The sequence below is a fragment of the Zea mays genome, chromosome 4 (assembly GCF_902167145.1).
Source record: "Zea mays cultivar B73 chromosome 4, Zm-B73-REFERENCE-NAM-5.0, whole genome shotgun sequence".
Classification (NCBI taxonomy): domain Eukaryota; kingdom Viridiplantae; phylum Streptophyta; class Magnoliopsida; order Poales; family Poaceae; genus Zea; species Zea mays.
Window position 1 is genome coordinate 69009513 of NC_050099.1, and position 16429 is coordinate 69025941.

At 45.3% G+C, this 16429-nt stretch overlaps 1 long non-coding RNA gene across 1 annotated transcript; it reads right to left on the reverse strand.

Moving 5' to 3' along the window:
- Nucleotides 1–7569: 7569 nt before the first annotated feature.
- LOC109945522 (uncharacterized) lies at nt 7570–7743 on the reverse strand. The gene is made up of 2 exons (XR_002268733.1): nt 7686–7743; nt 7570–7602 (listed from the first exon to the last, which is right to left on the reverse strand). It is a non-coding gene; the product is annotated as an uncharacterized lncRNA (long non-coding RNA).
- Nucleotides 7744–16429: the final 8686 nt, after the last annotated feature.

Genomic DNA, 16429 nt, shown 5'->3' on the forward strand with positions numbered 1-16429 from the left:
CCGCCTTGATCTGGGCTTACTCACGTCTTGTTCGTTTGTGTCGGAATGGTGGGTCGGAACGATTCCGAGCCGAATTGCTTCTATAATTTATATAAACTTTGATTAGCCGGAATAATTCCGGGTGCAATCCGATGTAAACGAACAGGGCCTCAGTTTGCTCAGCCGGCCCACCTTCGGCCATCACGCTCGCCTCAATGCCTCATGCTGTCTTCCTTCCTTGTTTCCTTCTAGCCATGAATGGAGAACGCTCGAGCGCTGAATGATATACCAATATTCAGTGAGATGTAATCCAGGACTCTATTTAGCTCGGCAACCATAGACATGATAGTGCAAAATTGTTTCCAGCCCCGTGTTGATGCCTTTCTGGGACGCCAATCACTACACAAGAACCCGCGGCGGTGCTCTTTGCACAGGGGTGGACGGTCCGCGACCTGGCGCAGGGCTAGGGTTTTCCTGCCTGACGGTCGGACGGTCCACGCTCTGGGGCCGGACGGTCCACGCATGCGCAGGGGGCGGCGAAGGTCGTCGGCGGCGCCTGGATCTCGCTCCCGGGAGGGACCCCGTCGGGGTGGAGAGATCCTAAGTGATGTCTAGGCTCGGGTAGACCGACCTAGACTACTCTAATCGACGTAGAGTCGAAGAAAAGCGGTGCATTTGGGGATTGAGAGGCTAAACTAGAACTACTCCTAATTGTACAGGAAATAAATGCGAGATAAAAGTGTTATTGATTCGATTGATAATTACAAATTGGCCGTATTCCTCTGTATTTATAGAGTGGGGCTGGACCCGTTACAAACAAACTCCCCGAGCTAATTCCGTGAATCTCGTCAACAAACACAGCAATAAACTCGGAACCCTAATCGGTTCTGTGTGCGCGCGGACCGTCCGGCCCACAGGCGCGGACCGTCTGGACCGCGGACCGTCCGGCCGCCTGTTTTGTGGCTCAACATATGCCCCCCTGCCGGATTGGTCGGCCTTTGAGGCCGAGCAGTCCGGCAATCATGTTGGGCCTGTGCCTGGTGACCGAATTGAGCAACGCTCAATCGGTCTTGTACTGGAGGTGCCAACCTATTCAATACAGATGTTTGGGGTGCCCTCCAAGCGGGGTACTGTGGCATCCCAAATGGATATGGTGGCATGCCCCACATTTGATTTGGGACATATGGTGGAGGTATGTATGTGTATGGATATGGCATATGTAGATATGGGGGTGGAGGTGTCCATGTGGGTATGTTAGGCCTCAATTGGACAATATGACCTTTCATTTCTTCCGATTGGTGAGGTGGTCCAATCGGTCTTACTTGATGTTGCTCACGAATGGGCGAGCGAGGTCGCTTTGCTGGCCGGTCACTGGGGCTGGCCTTCTTTTTCACATATTTGGACAATAATTGATCGAAAGTCGGGCCGGATTTGACCAGCCGACCGACTGCTCTAAACGTATTAGTTTTTCACGTACCTATCTATGGTCGTCGTGGTTTGAAGGTACGCGGTTGTTGCGGGTCTTGAGTATAACCGGACCGTCCGCTAGAATTCTTCAGACCGTCCGGCATGGTCCCGGACCGTCTGCGCTTGTGCGTCGGACCGTCCGAGATGCGCAGCACAGGCTCCTGCTCCTGCCCCTTGGTATGCGCTTGTCCCCCAGTGCCGGAGGTCGTGATGGTCACCTTAAGAGTCTCCCCTCCATCAGGAGTCTTCTCGGCCACCACTTTTCTGCAAGAATTCTTATGATTCCCATCGGCCTCTCTTGCGTTGCCGGATTATCTCTTTGTCTTTGGCTTTATCGTCTGTGCTTGGCCGAATCAGGACCTTTTTGCCCTCGAAGTCGATCATGTTCATTGGAAAGGGCTCTGTGTCTACCTGCATTTCCTGAAATTTCAATCGTCCTTCGTTAATGGCCGATTAAATCTGTCGACGGAATACATTACAATCATTAGTGACATGACAAAATGAGTTATGCCACTTGCAGTATGCACGACGTTTTAGTTCGTCGGCGGATGGAACAATATGATTTATTTTAATGTTGCCATTTTTGAGTAATTCATCAAATATTTTATCACATTTGCCAACATTAAATGTAAACTTAACTTCCTCTTGCCGTTTCTTTTGAACCAGCTGTAAGGAGGAACAAGCCGAAGATTTGGCCTGTTTTGGCCAAACCATTTCAGTCGCGTATACCTCTGCTGATTCGTCATCCGAGCTGTTTTGGTCGCACTATACTATATGCACATTGTGACGAATTGTTTTAGTAGTTTCTTTGCTTCGGCTCTCACAAGCCAAAGCTCTTTGATGTAATTGTGCTAGCGTAAAGAATTGGATACCTTCTAATCTTTCTTTTAAATAATATCATAGTCCATTGAAGGCTAATCCTGCTAGCTGTTTTTCCGCTAATTGTATTTCTTGTATCCCGGAACCTTCGGATGTATTCATTAACCGATTCATCCTTCCCTTGTCGCAGGGCCACTAGGTCTACTAAATCTAATTCATAATCACCGGAAAAGAAATGATCGTGGAATTTTTGTTCTAACTCACCCCATGACAAAATAGAATTAGGAGGTAAAGTGGCGTACCATGCGAACGCGGTTCCTATTAAAGACAATGAAAATAAACGCACGCGTAATGCTTCTGTGTCGGTCAATTCTCCTAATTATGCTAGAAACTGGCCTATGTGTTCACGCGTGCTTTTCCCTTGGTCACCCGAAAATTTTGCAAAATCAGGTATCTTGGTTCCCTGTGGGTATGGGTGATGATCAAATCGACTATCATAAGGTTTCTGATATGATTGCCCCCCAGGGACCATGTTTACTCCGAGCTTATCTCGGAACGCCCCAGCTATTTCTTCCCTTACTATATCAATGGCAGCCGGTGCTAGACCACCGGTCCTCTGGTCAAACATTGGTGGGGCTGGCTGGATATTAGCATGTTGTCTTCCCCCCACTGGTTTGAGTTATGTGGTACATTACTATTCGCCCTATATGGTTCATAGGATTGACCGTTCCTCTCCGACCTTCTAGGTGGGGCCGGAAAGTACTCGCTCCCATGGGCTTGAGACTTTGTATTAATGTGTTGGTGCATTGTATAGTGTGATGGGAGGTGTTGCTGGGACGGTTGAGGATTCAGGTAACAATCCTCCTCAAAAAACTCTGCGCCAGACCGTCCGCTTGGATATGCGGACCGTCCAGCGATATGCGCGGACTGTCCGGGTATGTGTTCAGACCGTCCGTGATTATACGCAGACCATCCGTTGCTGTATGCGGACGGTTCGACTGGGTAATTTTGATTCTGTGCAGTACGGTGTGGCTCGGGCGCATGTCTCGATAATTCATTAAAAACGGGCCCGATCGGTGCTGGCCCGGACGGTGCGCGCTCACGTGCAGACGGTCCGGTCATGTGCAGATCGACTAATTTATTGCCGATGTGCGTAGGAGGTTGTGGTTGCCCAGGGCATGTATCTATCGGCATCCCATAAAGGGGTTGTAACTGGTCGTGACAACTTGTAGCCGATGAATTATGCATGTTTTCCCCCAATTCAACCTCGTGTGAAGGAAAATTTGCGACAGTAGATTTATCAAATGCACGTACTAGCCTCCTATAATCATGTTGCATATCCCCTATGATATTTTGCATTTGTTCTCGCTGTTCATCTACGTAATTCTTAAGAGATTGTAGCTCGTTTGTGTTACTTACATTGGGGTTGTCTGGTGTGGGTCGGAGCGAAGCCGGATCCATCGCCCATTGCCGAACGACTTTATTGTTCCTGTCCACCTTGAAGTTGGCCAGGAACTTCGCCTTTCCCTCTTGAATCAGCTGCTCCTTGTGCTCCTCGAACTGGAGCTGTTCGTCAGCCGGCAAGGTTTCCCAAGTCGGCTCTATAATGTTGCTGGGGGAGACTTTAGAGCTATCTCTTGAACCGGCCATTGAGGGCCGATTTGATAGGTCTATATGTGTTGTCCCTAGCGAAGTCACCAAAAAGTGTGTTGGTGCCTTTTTGGGGCGCCAATCGCTAAACAAGAATCTGTGGCGGTGTTCTCTGCACAGGGGCAGACGGTCCGCGGCCAGGGCCCGGACGGTCCGCGACCTAGCGCAGCGCTAGGGTTTTCCTGCCTGACGGCCGGACGGTCCGCACGTGCGCAAGGGGCAGCGAAGGTCACCGGTGACGCTTGGATCTTGCTCCTGGGAGGGACCTCATCAGGGAGGAGAGATCCTAAGTGATGTCTAGGCTCAGGTAGACCGACCTAGACTCCTCTAATAGACGTAGAGTCGAAGCGAATCGGTGAATTTGGGGATTTCGAGGCTAAACTAGAACTAGACTAGAACTACTCCTAATTGTACATGAAATAAATGCGAGATAAAAGTGTTATTGATTCGATTGATAATTACAAATCGGCCGTATTCCTCTGTATTTATAGAGGAGGGGGGCTGGACCCGTTACAAACAAACTCACTAAGCTAATTCCATGAATCTTGTCAACAAACACAACAAGAAACTCAGAACCCTAATCGGTTCTGCGCACGCGCGGACCGTCCGGCCGCCCATTTTGTGGCTCAACACCCCGGATCCACCCGCTCCGTCTGGCCGTCCGACTCAGGGTGATACGCCGAACTTATCCTAAGCTCCACTTTAACCAATTTGGATGAACAATTCCCTCCAGAGATGGCTTGTGAAAACATGATCATGGCCCCAGACAATGGCATCGGGCATTCCAGCCGATAAGCTTTCCGAGAGTAATGTGTATTTTTGGTGCTTAAACTTGTACAACTGTGTCAACTCGGTCCATAAACTTTTAAATCTCTATTTGGTTTTCTATTACGTATAAACGGACCCAAACAGGCCCGGTAAGAGGTCTTATTCTTTCTCGAGCCAACATAGAGAGGGGCACACGTTCAAGTGGAGCTTGCCATCGACAACCACTCCACGCAGACGCCAACCATCAGTTTCTTGCCCCCTCCCCTCACATCTGAGCTGACACTGCTCCTCCGCGACGACGACCACATGGTGCCTCTAGCCATCGGTGACCACGCCGACGACGTGACGCAAAGTGGGTTCCATCATGTCACTCGTACGGCTCCTTCGATTGGGCGGAGAAAGAAAGTGCATAAAAGGCGAGTTCTTGATGCGGTCTTGGTCATAGCAAACAACAGCTCCACTACTCCTGGCATTATCAACTAGTCATTGGAATTCTAGCCATTACCGACCAATGGATACTAGTATTCGTTGTACCACTAAATACATATGATGCCTTATGGAATTATCTAAAACATGCTACAACCGCTTTGAGTATCTTGTTTGGTGTGGTATCCGGTGCATCATCGGACATGTCTGGCACCTATTATTCGATGCACACCTACATGTCTAGTGCACCTGGCTGCATTACCCTTCTTCCGATATAGGCAATGTTGTCTGGTGCTTCATCTAGTGCACCATCGAGATGTCCTCGTGGGAAACTAGAGGGTGTTCATCTGAGCGGTCAGCACAGAGAGAGGTAGAATATACGCTATTGTTGGGATTGTCTCTCCTAAATTGGGCTCCGTCTACCTCTGAGTATTAGAGGCAATCAAGTTCCAGGCGTGTGTAACACCCCTGTTTTAATTTTTGGGAAATAAGGATTTAGTTAAACCATCTTCATATGCTTAACCATATATATATATGCAAAATTTCAAAATGTAGATGCAAATATGTTCTCAACTTGCCACCCAACATTTCTACCCAAGAAATATTTTCCTTGGCAAAATATTTTCCCTTGCTTCCCTAAAAAGAGAAATGAAAAAGGAAAAAGAGAAGATAACGAAAAAAGATGATAAGGAAAATTCCCCTCCCCTGGCCTAGGCCAGGCCTTCCCCGACCCAACCCCTCTACCTAGGCCGGCGCCGCACCGTCCCCCTTCTCTCTATGATGCGTCGGGCCCATGTGGCAGACATCGCTTCCCCCTCATCTGTCCCCTGTCACACCACCTCTGCCCGCTTAGGGCTTGTTCGGTTGCAAGGGATTAATTCCCCAAGTGGATCTAATCCAGAGAGGGATTGAGTGTATCCCTTCCTTTCACTCAATCCCCTTGGGGGTTTGATCCCCTTGGGGGTTTAATCCATGTCTGAAAAAGGCCATTCGTTTAATCCACATGAGCTCTTATGCAAAAGACTTATCAACATATTCCATTTCCTACCGTCAGGCAGCATACAATGCACTGAAATATCAGACAAGTGAAATACTATAAAGACAGTAGACAAGTAAAATAGCAGACAAGTGAAATAGCATTAGTGCTAGGAAGCGGCCAGCATACAAGGCCAGGAACCATTAGGCTTCTGTTCATGCATATAGTTTTATCAACAACATATAACTGTCCTTAGTTTACACAAGAAAGAGCAGACAAGTGATGTCTTGCAGCAGTCGCATAGAAACACCATTATTACATGTTTCATTTCAGGACAAGTAATCCATCCAATGCACTGAAATGCCCTACGGTTAAAGAGTTCATGACATGCACCATTGTTTATGCATGACCAGGCCTCGCGCACATGGCCAACAGCAAGCAACAATCGTTGTTGTCGTGGTAGAAGTAGCAAGCAGTAGCGGTCGGCCATCAGCAACAAGTAGCAATGCATCATCACCATTCACTCGCACAAGTGAAAGATTGAACATAAGTGAAAGATAGCAGATCTGCAGAAAAACAAGTGAAAGACTGAATTTACTGGCACAAGTGAAAGACTGAACTAAACACTTTGCTTATGAAAGTCTAAAATTTTAAAAGCAAGTATAAAAATATTATTATAGCGTTAGGAGACTAGCGCAAGTTGTTGGAAATACTATGAAGTAAAGTGTGCTAATTTATATAGGTATACCTGCTAAGCCATCTCATCCCTCAACCACATCAATGCAACCTCTCTATCATCATTGCATGCACTCAAGAATATCTGTCGATTGTCAGGGTCCTTGAACACCTTATATGCTTTGACCTTCTCCTCTTTTGTGACTTCCAATGTGTTTAGAACTGCTATGCAATTATTAATAGAAAAAACTAGGTCAAAGAAAAAAACTAGGTCAAAGAAATGATTGGCATATGATAGGATAATCCATGTGATCACCTTGAAGTAGGGATAAAACCTAGGATTCCTTTCGATTTTTTGATGGACATGATTAGGATTTGGTGGCTTCAGGAATTGCTTGGAGAGTGTAGGAACAACTAGGTCAAAGAAATGTTTGATGTGATGATGATATGTATCACAACTATGCCCAAATTCTTCTATTAGGTCTTCAAATGAGGCATTATGGCTGAGCATGTATAAGAAGAATGCTAACTTTTCCTTGACCTTAATCCTTGTATCACGGACCAACCCCTCCCTTCTAAGATAACTTGCCAAGGATTTGAAAATTTCAGGCTCCATCCTGAACGCTACCCGACAGTTCTTCAAATGACCTTGAAGCAACTCCTGAACATGTTCTTTGCCACTTAACTTTGATGTATGCCTTCGCTTCTTTTCCCTTACTATGTTTGAACTAGAACCCAATATATGTAGCATAGGGATAAAAAAACAACATCATGTCATCATCATCATCATCATCATCTCTCCTCTATCTAAGGTGATCTCTTAGTGCCACATCCATTGCTAACTAAAACAAAATTCATGACAGAAAAAGACACCAACAAAAATAGAACATGGTGTAATAAAGAACATTTAGAATATAACAAGTACCTAAAGGAGAGGATATAGGGTCCCAAGACGGTGGAAGTTCGTCTTCTCCAACTCGAATCGGTGCAGGTATAATCTAGAAATATAATAGGTTTTTGTTAGAAATACAAATAGACAAGTACAAGTAAATATATGTACTCTAAACTGAAACATTGCGGGGTTCAAAAATGGGCAACGACTCCTATGCAAGCAGTTCTTCTTTGCAAGCGTGCAAGCAAACCATCTGGTTCATTAGATTACGATCCAACCACAGATACAACCATGGTTTGTTAGGGGTTTTTTTATAAAGATTATTGAGCTGGTGGTGGAAGGGTTTAAGTGTTAAATGTGACCTACGGTTGGATCACGATCTAATGGACCAGATGGTTTGCTTGCACACTTGCAAAGAAGGACTGCTTGCATAGCAGTCGTTGCCTAAAAATGAATAGAAATATAACACATTTCTAATAATGATTCGATCCTTAAATTTTATAGTGCGAAACTTAGAGCTCATTACCACCCTTAATTGTATAGACGTCAAGAAGCTAGAAGATAAGAAGACACTCTTATTTTAACTAGAATAAAAGTACAGAATATGCTTTTATTTAGAGCTGATCTCGGAGATGATTACATTCTTTAGGAAGGGAACACCAAAGTTGTAACACCCCTGGTGTTACTATCACTAAAACTTGAGCATAACATCATGTGCATGGACATATCATGTGTTTGTTACACCTAGAGTGCATTCACTAGGTAAAAATTTCAAACAAGTTGTACTGATGTGACTTGATATGTGATTAACCCTAGGACAGAGAGCTTAACCCTAACTTAGGGCTTATGGGTGAAAGTAAAGGCCAAATAAGCTAAAACCTCAAAAGACATGAGAATTGATCATAAGATATCACATTTGAAGGACTTGGGTGGCATCAAAACCCTAAAGTGCTAAAAACCCTAAAAACAAACCCTAGAAACCCTAATTGAAACCCTAGGGGGTTAAGTGTAAGTTTTGTGCACTTTTGGGCCAAAGTGCAAGTACCAAGGTAAAAGAGCACCTCAAACCAAATATCTTTTATATTGGAGGATTTGCAAGTTGAATAGTGGAAATTGGACCTATTTGCAAAAAGTACCCCATGAAGCTTTATAAGGTTAAGTCTGAATTTCAGAACAATGGGGTCAACTTTGAGGCTCTATAGCTCTAAATCTATCAGAGTTTTACCCTAAGTTAATATAGCAAACTTGTAGATCTATGTTAGGAGTACAAGTTTGATTAAGTGACTAAGTTCTGGTATTGTACAAAAATTGAAGATAAAAGGACTTCAAATCGGGCTGTCAGTCAGCTTTTGAACTGAAATATGGCCGCCAGTGACATTGGCCGAACTTTGGGATCAAATTTGAGCAGGATCCAATGAGAATTTGACTAGGGATGCTATAACAAAATTGAAGATGGATTGTAGATCAACAACTTTGATATAGATGAATGATCAAGTTGCCACACAAATTTTGGAGCAAATCGCCCCCAATTGTGCTCGGTCAGGTGATCTGAAGAACAATTGCAATACTACAGTAACAGAAATATCCTAGGTGCGGAGCACCTCGCCGCTGGCACCGATCGGCGTCATGATTCGCGCCGCGTCTCAGTCAGGCGCTCGACAGGCATCTCTTCGCAGCGATATTCATGGATTGAGTAAGATCGCCGCGATGGAGCGCACATATCCCGGCCGCCACGCGGCCACTGGCCCTTGTGGTCGTACCTAGTCACCGGCGCCGCTTCCCTTCGTTCATCCACGACATCATTGATTTAATCGTGCTACTGTCGCAGCAAGACGTGTCTAACCTCTAGAAAAGGACCGCGCCCGACGTCGCCGTTGATTGCCAGCGAGGTCCGGTGAAGGTTATCACCACGACCGCCGTCGTTGATCACCAGTCCTATAAATTCACCGCGCCCTTACCCCCATCGTCCAAATTGACCGTGCACTGATCTTCGCCCCTTAGTTGCGGAGCTAATAGCACACTAACCATCCTGTTTCATCCCCTATAGACAAAGATCATCGGATTTCCTTGAATTTGGTCACCTTCGTCGCTGTGAAGGACCCATTCGTGGGCAGCCCTCCTCGGGTCAGTACTTACCCATTTGCCTCTTGTTTTGGCTTGCCTTTAGCCTCATGTTGTTCACGATATCAGTCAATTGAACTTTACCAAAGCCTAAACCCCGGAACACCAGGTCACCCCGTAGAACGCCGCCGCGGACACCCTCTCTGTTGACCCACTCTCCCGTCCCCATTCAGTCCAAATTTAGACATGTACATAGTCTCTGGTGAACCCATGAAGCTCACCTGAGCTTCAATTTTAGCACCACAGCCGTTAGTTGTCCAGAACACGCTCACCAGGGTCTTTCCGCCGCCGTGACCATGAACAAGCTTCAATCAGGGTCAAATCTTTGGAATTAAGTGAGGGTTTTTGCTCGGATAGACTTGTGCTTGATGTTTATAAGCTTGTTGCCTTCTGTCCGGGTCACCATTGCCGTGAAATCGCAGCTCCGGCCAGGTGTTCGGCATGGCCCCGTCGTGGACCAAGAACTGTGAAGAAATAGAAGTATGGGGGGGGGTTTGTAATTGTCAGCGACACATAGAAACAGTGTGTGGGTTCTTTTCTATTTTTTTAAATTTCTCAGGGCCTTTGCGCAAAAACGCTAGGGCGGGTGCGCGCGGGCGCATTTTCGCCTAGACGCGGGCTGACTTGGGCTAGTTTTCAGCCCAACACTGTTCATTATTTTCCTTTTTCCTTTTCTACCAGACCTAGGAATTCCATAGAAAATTATAGAAAAATGATAAAAATATGAGACCAATTTTTTTGGATTCCTAAATTTCTCTAGTAATTAATAAAAATATTTCTATGATTTTTTGGTCCAACCCAGAAATTATGTAGCATTTAAAAGGGCCAAAACCTAGACTTTTGGAATTTTAGAAATAATTTGAAGACTCCAAAAATCACCAAACTTTTAGGATGAGCCTAATTTGGTAATTAGATCCCATGAGTGAAGTTTGACTTGATTTGGGCATTGTTTGATTCCTAAACCCAAAACCCTAGCTCATTAGGGTAAAAATGTCTAATCCTACTAAGGTACTGACCTAGAAAAACCATAGTTTCCCTCGTGCACCGTGATGGAAAGTTGTATTCAAGATACAACTTGATACATCTTTTCTATTATTGCATTTTCATAAGCATTACATGAGCATTCATGGTTATATATGGTTATGTATAGAGAACGAGGAAGAAATAATTGTTGAAGAGGAAGAGACTACTCCATCGACAGAAAATCCACCTGCCGAGAACTGTTTCTATTTTGATATTTGTGGAACAGAGCCTGACTCTCCTACAACACAAGGCAAGCCCCGGTGCATTTGCCACCTCCTTGCTGTTTTAAACTATTTATCACTTGAATGATGCATTAGGTGATAGGAGTTGGGTGTTAAACCAATTGCTGCATTTCCTTCCTTGGAACTGTTTACCATTCCTTGATTACCTATTTTATTAAAAGGTTTTCTAATGCTTAGTCATGCTTTAGAAAAACAATTGTTTTGTTTTAAAACAAAAGGTGATGCTTCACAGTGGATGGGATGTTTTCAAAAATAAAACTTGATGGTGGATCCATCATGGCCATGATGGGTTCAACATCAGAAAAGATGTACCTCTGCCAGGTCCCAAAATTTGGGTTTGAAAAAATAAAGCTGAGACCGGGTGGGTGACTTGCATGAGAAGAGAGTCTCGGTGTAGTGTCTCCATCTGAGTCGATTAAGGACCATCTCGATGTGGGCCTGTGACCGAGGACCCTTTAACTGGTCACATGCCTCGTCATGGGTAAGCTTTGCCTCGGGTAGACTAATACCATAAAGGCCAACGCGCAATGGGAGTGGAGAGATGGCGAGAGTAGCGTGTACCTTCCGTGGCAAGAGGCTGGACGGTGGTGTATATGTGCTCTCGGTTGGCGTGAACCTGGTCTGGTCTTAAGAAACTAAGAGCACCTAGAGGGGGGGGGTGAATAGGTGATCCTGTAAAATTCAACACTAATAGCCACAAAAAATTAGTTATGAAAGTTAAAACGGATAAGTAGCTTGAGGCGAGTTCTTGTGAACATAGACAATCAAAGAGAAAGCACACAAGAGACACGCGATTTTTATCCCGTGGTTCGGCCAAGTAATACTTGCCTACTTCCACATTGTGGCGTCCCAATGGACGAGGGTTGCACTCAACCCCTTTCAAGTGATTCGATGATCAACTTGAATACCACGGTTTTTCCTTTCTTAGTCTTTCTCCCGTTTGCGAGGAATCTCCACAACTTGGAGCCTCTCTCCCTTACAATGATGATCACAAAAGAAGCACAAAAGTAAGGGAGGGAAGAGCAACACACACAAGACTCAAATCCACAGCACAATCACGCACACAAATCACAACTTGAGCTCAAAACACAACACACGGAGTTCACAACTCAAATGGAGCTCAAGTCACTATCACAAAGAATCGAATGCGTGAAGTTGGAGTCTTGGAGTCTTAGTATGTTTCTTGTAAGCTTGGGTAGCTCCTCCATGCACCAAGGGGTCCCTTTTATAGCTCCAAGGCAGCTAGGAGCCGTTGGAGGCCAACAAGGAAGGTCATCCTTGCCTTCTGTCGAGTGGCGCACCGGACAGTCCGGTGCGCCACCGGACAATCACTGTAGACGGTCCGATGCCGATCTCCTTCCTTGTCTGGCGAAGACGACCGGTGCACCTCCGGGCCAGTTGGTGCACCGGACACTGTCCGGTGCACACCGGACAGTCCGTTGCCCCCTGCCGACCGTTGGTGCGGGCCACGCGTCGCCCGCGGATTGCGCGGCCAACCGTTGGCTCACCGGACAGTCCGGTGAATTTTAGCCGTACGCCGCCAAACTTTTCCCGAGAACGGCCTGTTCACTGGAGTCCAGCCTGGCGCACCGGACACTGTCCGGTGCACCACCGGACAGTCCGGTGTGCCAGACTGAGCTGAACATCGGCTGCACACAAACATTCTTTTGCAATCCTTTTCTTTTCTTTTTTCTCTGTTTCTAACAATTAGATAACTTCATTAGTATTCAAAAACAAATGTACTAAGTCTAGAAACATACCTCATGTCTTGATTTGCACTTTTTCAATCTTTGGCACATTTAGAACTTAGAGAATATGTGTTGGGCACTTAATCACCAAAACATTGCAGAAATGGCCCAAAGGCACATTTCCCTTTTTGGCGATTTATGCCAACACAACCAAAAGCAACCAAAAGAAGTGCAACATCAATGCAATTGAGAATAAAATTGTCTTTGCACAAGTTTTGACATATTTGGATCATTCTTTGCCACCACTTGGTTTGTTTTTGCAAATCAAATTCATTTTCCTATCTCTAAGTCAAACACACTTGTTTAGGCACAAAGAGAGATATTCCAATGGAAAAATTGATCAAGTGCCAAAACTCCCCCCTTTTTCCCATAATCATAAATTCTCCCCCACAAGGGACCAAATTTTGCAATAAGAGTATTTTGGACAAATAAAAAATTCTAACTCTACTATTTTCAAAATTCTCAAGTGGTAGCTGATCCATTTGCTTTGGCCTTAATTTCTCCCCCTTTGGCATTAAGCACCAAAACAGGATCATTCTTGGCCCTTTAACCCCATTGCCTCACCAAAATTGTCAATTAAGAGCAAAAAGGCAATAAGAGCATAAGTATAAACTTGGAGGTGAGTACACTAATTCTGGAGTGCAGTGGAAGTCTTTGCATGGTCCAAGTTCACATTTCCCTTTCAATTCACCTTTGAGACTACATTAAGTAAACTCAACCACAAAGGTTAGTCTCAAAGGTTCAAGTTGTAGCACATCTCCCCCTAAATATGTGCATCATTCACACATAGACTTGTGAGGTCCGGGGATCCCTTGCACAACTTGAGCACCATAAATAAGCAATAAATCATATAAATGCATAAAGTAATATGATCAAAGGCATAGAACACATGTATTCTATAGATCAATCCAAGTTACGCGAATCTAAGACATTTAGCTCACTACGCAACCTGCAAAAGGTTTTCTCATCCAACGGCTTGGTAAAGGTATCGGCTAGCTGATTCTCGGTGCTAATGTGGAAAACCTCGATATCTCCTTTTGCTGGTGGTCTCTCAGAAAGTGATGCCGGATGTCTATGTGCTTAGTGCGGCTGTGTTCAACAGGATTATCCGCCATGCGGATTGCACTCTCATTGTCACATAGGAGTGGGACTTTGCTCAGATTGTAGCCAAAGTCCCGGAGGGTTTGCCTCATCCAAAGTAGTTGCGCGCAACACTGTCCTGCGGCAACATACTCGGCCTCAGCGGTGGATAGGGCAACGGATTTTTGTTTCTTAGAACTCCAGGACACCAAGGACCTTCCTAGGAATTGGCACATCCCTGATGTACTCTTCCTATCAACTTTGCATCCAGCATAATCGGAGTCTGAATATCCAATCAAGTCAATGGTAGACCCCTTTGGATACCAGATCCCGAAGCAAGGCGTAGAAATGAAATATCGAAGAATTCGCTTAACGACCACAAGGTGACATTCCCTTGAGTCAGATTGATATCTAGCACACATGCATACGCTAAGCATGATATCCGGTCTACCAGCACATAAATAAAGTAATGACCCTATCATAGACCGGTATGTCTTTTGATCAACAGACTTACCTCCTTTGTTGAGGTCGACATGTCTGTCGGTTCCCATCGGTGTCTTCGCGGGCTTGGCATCCTTCATCCCAAACCGCTTGAGAAGATCTTGAGTGTACTTCATTTGAGAGATGAATGTGCCGTCCTTGAGTTGCTTCACTTGGAACCCAAGGAAGTAGTTCAACTCGCCCATCATCGACATCTCAAACTTTTGAGTCATCACCCTGCTAAACTCCTCACAAGACTTTTGGTTAGTAGAACCAAATATTATGTCATCGACATAAATTTGGCACACAAAAAGGTCACCATCACAAGTATTAGTGAAAAGAGTGGGATCGGCTTTCCCAACCTTGAAAGAATTAGCAATTAAGAAATCTCTAAGGCATTCATATCATGCTCTTGGGGCTTGCTTAAGTCCATAGAGCGCCTTAGAGAGCTTAAACACATGGTCGGGGTACCTGTCATCCTCAAAGCCAGGGGGTTGTTCCACATACACCTCCTCCTTGATTGGCCCGTTGAGGAAAGCGCTCTTCACATCCATTTGAAACAACCTGAAAGAGTGGTGAGCGGCATAGGCTAATAATATTCGAATAGACTCTAGCCTAGCCACATGAGCAAAAGTCTCCTCGAAATCCAAACCTGCGACTTGGGCATAACCTTTTGCCACAAGTCGAGCCTTGTTTCTTGTCACCACTCCGTGCTCGTCTTGCTTGTTATGGAACACCCACTTGGTTCCCACAACATTTTGCTTGGGACGTGGCACCATGCTCCAAACTTTGTTCCTCTTAAAGTTATTGAGCTCATCCTGCATGGCCAACACCCAGTCCGGATCTTGCAAGGCCTCTTCTACCCTGAAAGGCTCAATAGAAGAGACAAACGAGTAATGCTCACAAAAATTAGCTAAACGTGAGTGAGTTGTTACTCCCTTGCTTATGTCACCCAAAATCTGATTGAAGGGGTGATTTCTTTGAATCGTTGCTCGGACTTGAGTTGGAGGGGCCAGTGGTGCTTCTTCCTCCATGACTTGTTCTTCTTGTGCTCCCCCTTGATCACGCGCTTCTTCTTGATGAACCTGTCCATCATCTTGAGTTGAGGAATGCACCATTGTTGAGGAAGAAGGTTGATCTTGCTCCTGTTGTTCCTGTGGTCGCACATCCCCAATCGCCATCGTGCGCATTGCGGCCGTTGGAACATCATCTTCATCTATGTTGTCAAGATCAACTTGCTCTCTTGGAGAGCCATTAGTCTCATCAAATACAACGTCGCTAGAGACTTCAACCAAACCCGATGATTTGTTGAAGACTCTATACGCCTTTGTATTTGAGTCATATCCTAGTAAAAACCCTTCTACAGCTTTGGGAGCAAATTTAGAATGTCTACCTTCACCAAAATGTAGCATTTGCTCCCAAATACACGAAAGTAAGAAACATTAGGTTTGTTACCGGTAAGGAGTTCGTAGGAGGTCTTCTTGAGGAGGCGATGCAGATATAGCCGGTTTATGGCGAGGCAAGCTGTGTTCACAGCTTTCGACCAAAACCGCTCGGGTGTCTTGAACTCTCCAAGCATCGTCCTTGCCATGTTGATAAGCGTCCCGTTCTTCCTCTCTACCACACCATTTTGCTGTAGTGTGTAGGGAGCGGAGAACTCGTGCTTGACGCCTTCCTCCTCAAGATACTCCTCAACTTGTAGGTTCGTGAACTCAGACCCGTTGTCGCTTCTTATCTTTTTCACCTTGAGCTCAAATACGTTTTGAGCTCTCCTTAGAAAGCGCTTGAGGGTCCCTTGGGTTTCTGATTTATCCTGCAAAAAGAATACCCAAGTGAAGCGGGAAAAATCATCAACAATTACTAAACCATACTTACTTCCCCTGATGCTAAGATAGGCAATGGGTCCGAAGAGGTCCATGTGGAGAAGCTCTAGTGGTCTTGATGTTGTCATCACATTCTTGCTGTGATGAGTGCTTCCCACCTGTTTCCCTGCCTGACAAGCTGCACATGGTCTATCTTTTTCGAAACATACATTGGTCAGTCCTAACACATGTTCTCCCTTTAGAAGTTTATGAAGGTTCTT